Source organism: Dipodomys spectabilis, unplaced genomic scaffold, assembly GCF_019054845.1.
Source record: "Dipodomys spectabilis isolate Male_0828 unplaced genomic scaffold, ASM1905484v1 ptg000228l, whole genome shotgun sequence".
Taxonomy (NCBI): domain Eukaryota; kingdom Metazoa; phylum Chordata; class Mammalia; order Rodentia; family Heteromyidae; genus Dipodomys; species Dipodomys spectabilis.
This window is the reverse complement of record NW_024870905.1, coordinates 3,777,601-3,790,100: the sequence shown is the minus strand read 5'-3', so window position 1 is coordinate 3,790,100 and position 12,500 is coordinate 3,777,601. Positions and strand designations below refer to the sequence as shown.

Genomic DNA, 12,500 nt, shown 5'->3' with positions numbered 1-12,500 from the left:
GAATTAAGGGTGATCATTTTTAAACTTAGCAGCTTGTTTTTTTTTTATTTTTATTTTTGGGTCCGATCGTGGGGCCTGAACTCTGGGCCTGGGTGCTGTGCCTCATCATTTCAGCTCAAGGCTAGTGCTCTACCACTTGAGACACAGTACTACTTCTGGCTTTTTTCTTTTTGCTTATGTGGTGCTGAGGAATCGAACCCAGGGTCTCAGGCATGCAAGGCAAGCACTCTACCACTGAGCCACCCTCCCAGCGCAGCAGCTTGTTATTTGTTTCCTAATTGTGTCATTTGTTATTCTTGGTCCAAGTCATCGCTTCATCTTAATTGTTTAGTTTTCTATTTTATCTCTATTGGTATGCTGATTGTGCATTTTGTTTTCCCTTTTTAATGATTGACATGAAGCTGAAAATCTGTGTGCTAGTTTATTACTTGCTATGTTAATGTAAAATTACTGCTTTCCACAGCTGTTCTGCTCTATGATACTACAGTATTTCCCCCACTCCCATCTCCTGTATTGCTGCTCTCATATATTTTATTTTATTTTTATTTAAATTTTATTTTCAAGGTAATATACAGATAGGATATAGTTACATAAGTAAGGTAATTAATTTATTTCTTTTCTAAATTACCCCTATTTTTCTCCCTCTTCACTCCCAATGCCCTCCCCCAAGTTTACTTACAAAATATTTTCTTTTGAGTACTACTGTTGCATAGGTTCCCCCTTTGTCCTTTGTCTCACCATTTAGTTTTTTTTTTCCTTTCCCTTCCCTAGTTCAGATCAACATAGTGAAAATACCCAGGGTATCAAAATCCAATACAGTGACTACAGGGGATTAATCATAGGTGGGGAAAACCCAAAAGGATAAAAAGAAATCACATAGTACATTAAGAACAACAATAACAAAGAACATGTCTTGGAGTTCATTTAACTTGGAATCACCTTATACGATCATATGTACATAGCTATTGAGCTATTCTGCTCATCTAATAAGATTATCCTTGATGTACACAATAATGCTCCCCTATTACCCAGTAATCCCACTTCTGGGCATATAACCAGGTGATCACAAACAAGGCCACAGTAAAGATACTACTATGTATCACAGTAATACTTACCAAAAATGACACACACACACATACACACGTACACACTTACAGATAAACACACGTGGAAAAATATGCTTGCCTCACAAAGAATGTGACCACCTCATTTGTAAGGATATGGAAGATCTTTGAAAAAAATCATATTAAGTGAAGTAAGCCAGACTTAAAGAAACATAGGTCCCATGGTTTCCCTTATTTGTATTAATTAGTTTACATCAAGGATAATCTCATGTATTTTAACTTGACATTTTGTTCTATGTTGAGTGTGCAACATTATTGCTATATTGTTTGTTATTATTTCTGAAAATAGGCAGGTATACTTAAAGAATTTCATTCATCTCATCCATTATTGAAGGAAGAACAACTAAAAGAGTAACCACTACTAGGAAGAACAACTCCTACTTACTTAGCTTCATTCCTATGTAAGGCCAATGTTGTCCCCTGTATCCTCATGTTGTACACTACAACTCTATACCTGGTCATAATGTATATCTAGTATCTTATGCATTTTGAACTAAATGCCCCAGAAGTTCCACTTTGCTTTACTTTAAAAAAAAAATTCTGTCTTAATGTTTGAGGATTGTGTGTGTGTGTGTGTGTGTGTGAGTGTGTATGTGTTTACAAAGATCAGAACATAACATTTTTCTTCATTTCGAATCCATCTTTCAGGTCATTGTAAGTTGTGGCTAATGGGAGAAGTCTCTTGTTTTTTTAAGGGTGAAACAGAAAAAGATATTTGTGCATGTACCAGAGTTGCTTTATTAGTGTAGTTGAACACTGAACTTCGATTTATATCTTGGCTGTTGTTGTGAATAATGTGAATAACAATGAACTACAGATATATTACGAGTTACCCGGAGAGAAATAATCACATGATTGGTGGGTCAGATGGTATTTCAACTATGATTTCTTTAAAAAACTTCATACTACTTTCTACAAGGAGAATACTAACCTGTATTTTGACCAAGAGTGTAGAAAATTTCCTTTTCCTCACACTCTCACCATCATTATTACCTTTTACTTAAAAGGTAATAAAGGGCAAATTTTTACTATCTTCAGTACCCCAGACTGGCTTAAGACTGAAATCCAACCTCCTAAATGCTTGGAATTACAAACCTTTACCACCACACCTGGTTCCTTTGATTTTTTTTTGATAAGAGTTATAATAATTATAAAGTAGTATCATAGTAATTTTGAATTACATTTCTCTAATGACTTCTGCTCACAATGCATTAAGCCAGCACAGAAGTTATATTAAACACAACTGTGTAAACCCACTTTTGATATAGAGGGGTTTATGGAAAACATGTCTATTCAAACTTTTGTCCATTTTTAATCAAGTATCTTGTTAATCTCATTTTTAATGTCTCTATAAAAAATAATTAATTCAAGGTAGTAAAAAGGAAAAAATTAAGCAACTCCTAACATTTTCAATAACTTGATATTGCTTAAATCATTTTCTGTTTATGCTTGAAACTATATAACAATTTAGTTAGGCCTTTTACATAGCTATATGTATTTCTTTTATTTTACATTGATTGCTCTTTCCAAAGCGTGCCTGTCTAATTTTGGTTTCTTTCGGTTTTAAGTAGTTCAGATTTCAAACTGAAGAATAAATGAAAGTAAGCAAACAAAAATACAGTTCCTCTCACCTGATAATGCCTCTACAAGAATGAGAAAAGAGTTCATCATCCTAAGGACCCTTAATCCTTAAGATAATATTTGCTATGATGCTAATGTTATTACCATTTTAGTGTTTGGAAAAATTGTAATTAAAGGCACTAAGAGCATGGCCCAAGACACACAGTGAGGAAGGAAATGAGTCAAATTTCCAAAAGTCTTTCAGCAATACACAAAAGGTAAACAAATTCTCTCCATTCTCTGGTACTCTCAATTCAATATTCATATTGTCCAAGAAATAATAGCATAGCAATTATTTTCCATGGTGATTGTTTTCTGTTACATTTTGTCTTCAACACAGACTGTGTTTGTGACATTGGGTTATTATGCACAGAGCTAAGCTTATAAATTATGGTCCAAAGAGAGGCAAATTTCTTCTGTCCCATAGTTCCATTATAGGTTTTACAAAGTACTAAATCTTTTAAATATCATCACTTACTGTATTTTAAGAATTCAAGAATGAAAAAATTCACATATAATCACTCCAAAATGCTTTAAAACTAGGAGATGATAAAACAGGCCTCTATGAAGTAAATTTTCTTCTACTTTTAAAATTATTCTGAAAGCCTTGTGCTGGTTTGTCACACCTGTAATCCTAACTACTCGAGATACCTACTCAAGAGGCTAACATCTGTGGATAACATTTGGAAGCCAATCAGGGTAAAATAAATTCATGAGATTATTTTCAAAAATTTTAATGAACTAGCAAAGTGCCAGGAATGGAGATGTAGCTTATATAGTTGCTCACCAATCTAGAGAGCAAGACGTAGTGAGATCTTGAGGCCCTGATTTCAAACTCTGAGCATGCCAACACGCAGGAATTCACACACACTCACTTTTTTCAAAATATCTTCATATCAGTGTTTTGCATTAATTTCTTTGTTAATGATAATATATGGGTAAAATAGGCAAAATAAACTCTTCCATCTCAAAACATTTTTATACATTTTTTTGTAAAAATAATGTACAAAAAGGGTTACAGTAACATGAGCAAAGTAATAAGTACATTTCCTGTCAAGCTTTGTTACCTCCTCCTTTGTTTTTCCCCCACCATTCCTTCCCTTCCACCTCCACAAGTACACTCCTCACAACCCCAAGCCCCACCCAATGTCCCCAGCCTAAATTGTAAAGTTCGTTTTTCAAAATAATGTCTTGTGCATCTATTGTTATAAAATGGGTCAAACTGTATTCCTATTTAAGCATGTTGTTTTTTTCCCTTTCCCTCCCCAAATTAGAGAAGTGTATATACAAGATGCAGGTGCACCAACATCAAATAAAGTGAAAACGAGGGTTATACTGTTGGGGAGGAACGTATAAAAAACAAAAAAAATCACGTTGTACATTATAAATATGTGAGAAACAACAGCAAGAAAGAAAAAAAAATTGTGTCTCTATCTTGGGGGTCACTTAGCTTAACATCAACTTATTTAGTCATATACACAAAGCTTTTCAACATTTCTGCTTATCCCAAACATATACTAGTTATTGCAAATAAGGGATACCATGGGACCTATGTTTCTTTGGACTTGGCTTACATCAGTTAATATAATTTTTTCCAAGACTTTCCATTTCCTAACAAATTGGGCGATGTCATTCTTTCTGGTGGAGGCATAGAATTAATATATAGACATATATATATGTATATATATATATAGTATATGTGTGAGTGTGTGTTTGTACACACATATACACACAGAACATTTTCCTTTTTTGTTTTTTAGAGCAACTTAGTTTTCCACCTACATCATTTTTTCAAATGTTTTTATTGTGATTACATGGTTACATAAGTTCCCAAATTTCACAATATTGTGGGATAGTGATGCTTAGTTAAAGTCACAAACACATTCTAACTTTGATGGAGCAAATTGTCTATCATAGTCTACAACATTTATGAGTTCTATGAGCTTTGCAATAGAGTTATTTCATATATATATATATATATATATATATATATATACTTCTTTTGTTTTGAAATATGTATATTTTTTGTTTTGTATAGCGTCAGTTATTCCCTCTTTCCCACTTGTTCCCTCCCTCCCTTCAGTGACATGGAGTTGCTTAGTTTATTTTGGTCAATGTCCAGTGCAGCTGATGGATCCCACTATTGTATGTTTTTCCCTGATTCTCTCTAGTCTTGTGTCGTCCTCTGGTTTCCCTTCAGTGTGCACATATGATGAGCAAAATGGGGTTATTTAGTAGTGATTCGACCAGATGAGTGGAAGTTCTTGGTTTCTTAAGTGTTGTTAATTTTTTCATATCACCTTACATTTTGGATTTAACATCCACTTATCATGGAGACCATGTGCCGTTCGTCTCTTTGCTTTTGGCTTACCTCGCTCAACATGATTTCCTGTAGCTTGATTGATTTCCTTAATAATGCCATTATTTTTGTCCTTTCTAATGGATGGAAAATATTCCATTGTGTATAGTTACCACAGTTTTTGGATCTACTCATCTCTGGTGGTACATATGGTTTTTTTTCATATCCTGGCTATTGTGAACAGTGCTGCAATAAACATGGAGGTGCATGTGTCCTTGAATATTAGTACCTGTTGTTCAGAATAGATGCCTAGAAGTGGTATGAATGAGCCATAAAGAAGGTCAATATTTAGCTTTCTGAGGACTCACCAGACTGATTTCCAAAGTGGTTGTGTAAGTTTACATTCTCATACACACACACACACACACACACACACACACACACACACACACACAGAATGTTTTCTTGATCATTCTTCTACTGAGGGACATTGGAGTTGGTTTCATATCTTAGCTATGGCAAATAATGCTACAATAAACATTGTTGTGGTGGTAGTTTTAGTATGGACTTGTTTCTGATCATTTAGGGGAATGCCCAAAAGTGGGATTGCTGTGTAATAGGGGAGCTCTATGTGGAGTCTTTTGAGGAACCTGCAAACTGCTTTCCAAAGTGGATGAACAAGTTTACACTCCCACCAAGAATGCAGTAGGCTTCCCTTCTGGCCACATCCCTTCCAGCATCTGTTGTTGTAAAAGTATGGAACGATTCACTAATTTGCGTGTCATCCTTTTGTTAATCTTCTCTGTATGTTCCAATTTTAGTGTATGTGCAGCCAAATTGAGCACAGAACATTATTGTATATATAAAGTGTAATTGATTTTCTTAAACTAGACAATTCAACAAAAAGTAAGTTCAAAAGAATTGTGAAATTTTAGAACCATTTATTTCTTACATAAGCACACATTTAAGACTAAAGTCAAGATTGACATGGCAAAAACAAAATAATTCCAGGTATTTGTTGTTCATGAGATGTGTAGGAAGAGGAATTCAATTATTCTACACAAGGCACCTGTCATAGTGATCATTGCAGCAAAAGTTAAGGTTTGTTAAAAGTTTTAATGATTTAAATATGTTTATTTTTGGAATTTATTTATATATGATAAAATTAAGACTGTTTGGCAGGTCATAAAATTTTTTGATAAAGTATATAATATTTCTAGTAGCATATACTAGTAAGTATGTACATTTCAGAGTTTATAGAAACTTTACTAATGAGAAGTTGCAAAGACTGTTTAAAGAAGCAGAGTGAAGAGTTCAGATTTAAAGTACACAGTTTCTGTTAAATCTTTAGTGCTCCCTTACGTTATATGTTAATGATGAACAAATAATTATATAAGCCACATATAAATGATGAGATGAACTATAAATAGTAATCTTAGTGGGTAAATTTAAAGGCTACTCATAGCTTTATCCAGTTTTACATGTACAGGAATATGAGAAAATAGTAAAATCTACTATGTACACTTCAAATACTGAAAACCCTGGTAATTGTTTTGTTTTTTATTTTAGTAATCATTAATATTTAATTATTTTTTTCTTCATAGCATTTTTTCCTTGTAATATAATAAAACATTTTGTGAGTCTTCATTAAGAGGTACTTTGAGAATATTATTGGGATGGCCACACCATTTTTCATAGGTGCATGTGAATTTACAAAGAGCAAAACTAAAAACAAAATACTGATTAAAATTTTTATCAAGTAGAGTCTGAATCAGTAGTGTTGATAAATGTCCACACCTAAAATCTTAACCCTAGGCTGAAGTAGTGTTATTACAGAATTGAGGCCACAAAATTGAGAAACTGTGTTTTGTTTTGTTTTTGTTTTTTTTTGCTTTGGTTTTGTTGGTTGTGGGGCTTGAACTCTGGGTCTTGGGTACTGTCCCTCAGTTCTTCAGTCACGGCTAGTGTTACCACTTGAGCCATAGCACCACTTTCATTTTTTCTGCTTATGTCGTGCTAAGGAATGAAATTCAGGACCTCATTCATGCAAGTCAAGCACTCTACCACTGAGCCACCTTCCCAGCACCTGAGAAACTGTGATTTAAAAAATTATGTGAACAATATTTGCTTTCTCCTTTGGGTTATATAATGAAAAATGTAAACATATTTTTATATTTTTGTGAATTGTCATACTTCTAAATTTATACTAACTGCAGCCAATTTATCCTTTTCAAAGTCAAGAAATATTTCTGAGAGTTTGCTTCCGTGAAGACTGTTTTTGCATTTATAATTTCTTCTGAGTCATTTTTATTTTTTATCAAAATCACTTTATATTTTATGTTGATGAGTTATCATACATCAACTACCTTCAAATGTATATGTAGAGTCTCAATATAGCAGTATGAATATTCTCATACAACTCGTTTATCTGTTACGCACTTTAAGTATTATGATATTTTTCCCTCTCTTGCACTCTCTCATTTCTGCTCTTTCTCTTTCATGCTCTATGTCTGCTACTTAGATTTTCTGCTGGTCTACTATTATCCGTCAGGATCCACTGGTTTTGTGGGGACATGATAGGGACCATCACTTACCCTTGCATTCTGTAAGAGTTATAACAGTGACGTGAAATTATTCTTTGCCATTCTAAATGGCAAAACAACAGATCTAGGAATTCCTTTTCACTTTAAGTACTATTATAAATTTTATCTCATATGAATCATTGAGACTGATAAGATACTTTTAGCTTGGGACCTAAAAGTTCTTTTTCTTTACAAGCAACCTTTTACTTTTATTATCAGTAAGTAACAAAAACAAAGCTATCCTATGGGAAAGTAGGCTGAAGTTGTTCACAGGGATGAAAAACAAGGTAATGGGGGAAGTAAGTACAAAGGATATCCCTCATATAGCACAGATCCTTAAGAGCAGTTTATGATGTACACTTTGTGATAAGCACAATGTGCTGGGAACTGTAGATTAAATCACTGAACACCTGATATATATTTATATGCACATATATTTATATATGTATATTTATTTACATATGCATATATGCGTATATAGGCCCATATATGTACACATGAATGTTACTATACACACAAATACATACATATGTACACACATGTACACATGCACAAATGGAGAAAGACACATAGATATAGCCAACAAAAGTTTCACTAGTTGTTGAATATGCCTTTGACAGAATGCTTGGTAACAAATGTGTTGAAGATATATTTGTCTCTAAGAGTTCTTTTACCACTCCTCTTATCTCTTACAACTGGTAGGTTTAGAGAGATTCGACTTGAAAAAATGCAGTACAAGTGATAGCAAGTCACTCAGAAATCTAAATAAGTATAGGTCATATGGTGTCTCCCTGCTCCCCATGGAATGCTTGCTCTTGTAGACACTCTCAACAGCCAAAGTAGTAGGATTATTAAGAATAAAGTTATAAGGCTTTAAATGGCATCCTTCCTTGGGCTCTTTTCCAACAGCCAGCATCAATTCCTAAGCAGATGAGTGACTCCCCAGAAGACGGGAGCACAGGTCAAAATTTAACTAACCCATATGAAAAGTCTAAAGTGAGAAATGCTGACTGAGGTCGTGCTGATGTCCTGGCCACTAAAATAAGAAAAAAAGGAAGTTTTTTTATGTATTAAAATTTAAGAATAATTTGTAACCTATCAATAAATGTGTAGAACACAATTATATCAACTGACAAAAGATGATGTGCATTTCATTTATGTGATTTTGGACTGTCGGTGAGACTCTTATCTCCAATAAGCCACTGGAAAACCAGAATTGGCACTTTGGCTCAAGTGGTAGAGCACTCACCTTGAGCTGAAGAGTGTAGGACCAGTGCCGAGGCCCAGAGTTCAAGCCCCATGAATGACCAAATAAACAAATAACAACAACAACAACAACAAAACTCTCTGATTCTATGACAGCAAAAATTTTGTGGGTAATGGTTAAGAACAGGTTGCCATTCCAAAAAAAAAAAAAAAAAAAATATATATATATATATATATATATATATATATATCACCCACCAAAAAAGAGGAACAATAGGAAATATATAGCAGGAAACTTATAAATCTTAATGGACGAACAGTCTGTCAGTTTGTTTTAACTTTTTATCAAAAATGAAAGTAATACTTGATAATATTTTATTAAGGCATTTAAATTTCTTTGACCTTGACATTTAACATTCGCTTTAAAAAGAAATTCAACAGGTGACAGTGTTTTCTCCTTACTTTTCCAAAGAAATGATTATTTCATCATTATAGTGTATAGCACAATATAACCAGAAAGCATTTGTTAAGGAAAAAAAAATTCCCATTATTTGTTTTGCTTGTCTGTATTTAAAGCTGCATACCACATCTTACCCACCCTATTGTCTGTTTTCTCATTTGAAACATTTCAGTAAATGTGTCAGCCAGCAAAGTTTTACAAAATAGCCTGCTTTCATTCATTGTGCTTTCCAAAATATATCTCACAAATGCTAACAACAAAACACAACTTGAAACATCTGTGGATTTTTCTATTTATGGTGCAAAGAAATCACTTTCCATAATCCCTAGAATCAGCTCTTCACAGGCATTAAATGGTCTTTCACTTCCATGTTTTAGAACAGCAGCATGTAACAATGGTGTACATGTTAATTTGTTCACCACATCTGGTTTGTTTACAGCAAGGACTGACTTCATGGAAGATGGTAAAAGATGAGTTGAGCAATTATGTAGTTTAAAAAGGCTCTGAGTTGGGGATAAAGAATATCCATTTATGTGATTAATATTTAAATTTAGTTCTATAATGTATACTCCTTCAATTTTCTGGCTAACATGTTCTACACACTAAGTATTTTTAAAAGAAATATTGTACGTTGTTTCCTTGGTGACAACATAATTGGAAGACTTAAAATTTTCCTATACCATGGCCATCTGAAATGAGATGGATGTACTTAGGTTAGCATAAAGAAATTTTGGGACAGCATTGATGTTTGAATCTTGGATGGGATTTAATTGGGAATTGTGAAAGGCTTTCATAGTATGAGAAGAAAAACAAAAGGCCATACTAATACTTTTATCTGCCACATTGTTTTATTAGTATATTCAAACACACACATATAAACACACAGATACACATTATGAAGACCCAGTCAGTCTGAAAGAAAAATTTTTAATAGGAATTCCCTAAAATATTTAGTCTGCTGAGATCTGATTAGAATTTACAGAAATATCTATTGGCTTCCACTCCTAGACAAGTTATTATCATTGATGAAGATGTTGCCATTTGAATTTAGAATACCCCAGAAAGACCTATGTGTTAAAGAAAAATGACATTCCAATTCCTCCCAGACTGTGGAGCATACCTGAATAGTTCTTCTGTAGATTAAGTTATTCAGAGTGAAACTCATGAGAAAATAGACTCTCATCTTCTTTCTTCTTCTATCTTTTAATCATTCTAGGTAAAAAACATTTCTCTTTGGCATACTTCCCTCCTTGACATTGTCTTGTCACTGGCCCCCAAAGCAATAAAACCAGCTGAACATACACCGAAACATTCAATCTTGTACATCTGAGTAAGCCTCTCTGCTTAATAAGTGGACAATATCACTTATTATGGTATGTTATCAAACTAACCCCAAGTTCTAGTCTTTCTAACAATGTGGAGTATATTAAAATGTGCTTCATTATAAAATATCTAACTCCATGTTGTATATTGTGTTTTTTTTTCTGTTGATCCTAGCGCTTACAATCAGGGCCTAACTGTAAAACAGTTTGCAATAAATAATCACATTACTTTTATGATTCCATAATTTTACTTGTTTTCCTACAAATTCATAGAATAGTGTAGCTATGGAAATCAATAAATATTGAATTTTGATATCAAATTATCTATCACTGCAAGTGTTGTCAAAATTTATCTACACTGAAATGATTGCCATTGATATCTTTCTCAAGATGTTTATACTTTCAGCTGACCTTTTACAAAACTCATACCCCAAACATAATTTTTAGTTTGTTCATGCAATCATAAATATATGGCACAAAAAGTTAATTAACTTTATTTGCTGTCACTAATGGAGTATACCTAATAGAATTAAGTATATACCCTCAGGGAAATAAGATATTTCCTTCTAAATCCAGACTTGCAGGCAGACAGACAGACACCCACACCCACACACATACACACACCCACTCTCTCTCTCTCTCTCTCTCTCTCACACACACACACACATACTTACCACTCTGACTCAGGTTAGGTTCCAGACATTGGGTATCAGACAATGATCTATTAATCAAACTTTCTTGTCCAGACATAAAATACATTAATAATTCCACACATATAGAAACTCCAGATCATTCAAAATAATGAGAATATTTAACAGAACCACCCCGCTCTGAGCCATCTACTCCCTGATTTCATTCACTCATGTCGATGCATTTTTCATATCATAATTAAAAATCTTTTTGTATCTCTCTGATTAGCAGAAAATATGTTATCATATAAGAGAAAATGTAGGTAAAATTACTTTTTGCATATGAAATAATGACATTCCTGAGGATAAAACATGCCTGTTTTTCAGTTTGTTTGCCAAAATGGAACTATTAGATCTTCTGAGTATTTAACTTTATACCTGAACCTTCAAATTTCACTAGGATTTGAATTGTGTTACTTACAACATTAATGTAAAATAAAAGCATTACTAAATATAAAGAAAATTATAATTTTATCACACTTTAATCCCTGAATTGACTTTATTATAAAAACAATTACATTTATATAACATGATAAACATCCTGAAACAAATTATGAGGTATGGAAACAGAAGAGTCCGTTTTTTGTTTACTGTATGTTGTTGTTATTTATAGTTTGTGATGATTCTGTCTTCTTTACCTTATGCATGGTATATTCATTCTATGTCATCAGGAAGGTGGGGGTGGGCACAAAGCTTTAGGGAAAGGGGGAAAAAATGAAGCAGTGAAGTTCCTTGAACATTGATGAAAGTGAACTATTTAACACATGGGTGGGGAAAGAAGTGAGGGAATGGGAAAATATGAGGGAACTGAAGACATTTCATAAAAGGAAATGTACACATTACTTGACTCATGTAATTGTAATACCTCTATAAATCAACTTAATAACAGGGTAAATTTATTTTAAAAAGGCAAACAAAATATCGTTTCTTAGAATCTTACAAGTATGTTTTTTTCACTGGTTTGAGCTGGTTGAGTCTATCTCTGAAAATAGCTACATTTACATTCATTGGGCGAATTTTTGAGCTACTGGTATATAAAAGTCAATTATGATTGTATGTTTTTTGAGACTGATTCATTTATTTCTTTATCTAATTTGTATAATTTCTATCTACCAGTTTTTGAATTGGCTTGTTCCTGTTTTTCAAGGACCTAGTGGTGCATTATTAGTGCTGATTTAAGATTATTCTAATTTGTTGA

At 33.2% G+C, this 12,500-nt stretch overlaps 1 pseudogene; it reads right to left on the bottom strand.

The window, feature by feature from the left end:
• Positions 1 to 5,793: 5,793 nt before the first annotated feature.
• LOC122123463 lies at positions 5,794 to 5,888 on the bottom strand (annotated as a pseudogene).
• Positions 5,889 to 12,500: the final 6,612 nt, after the last annotated feature.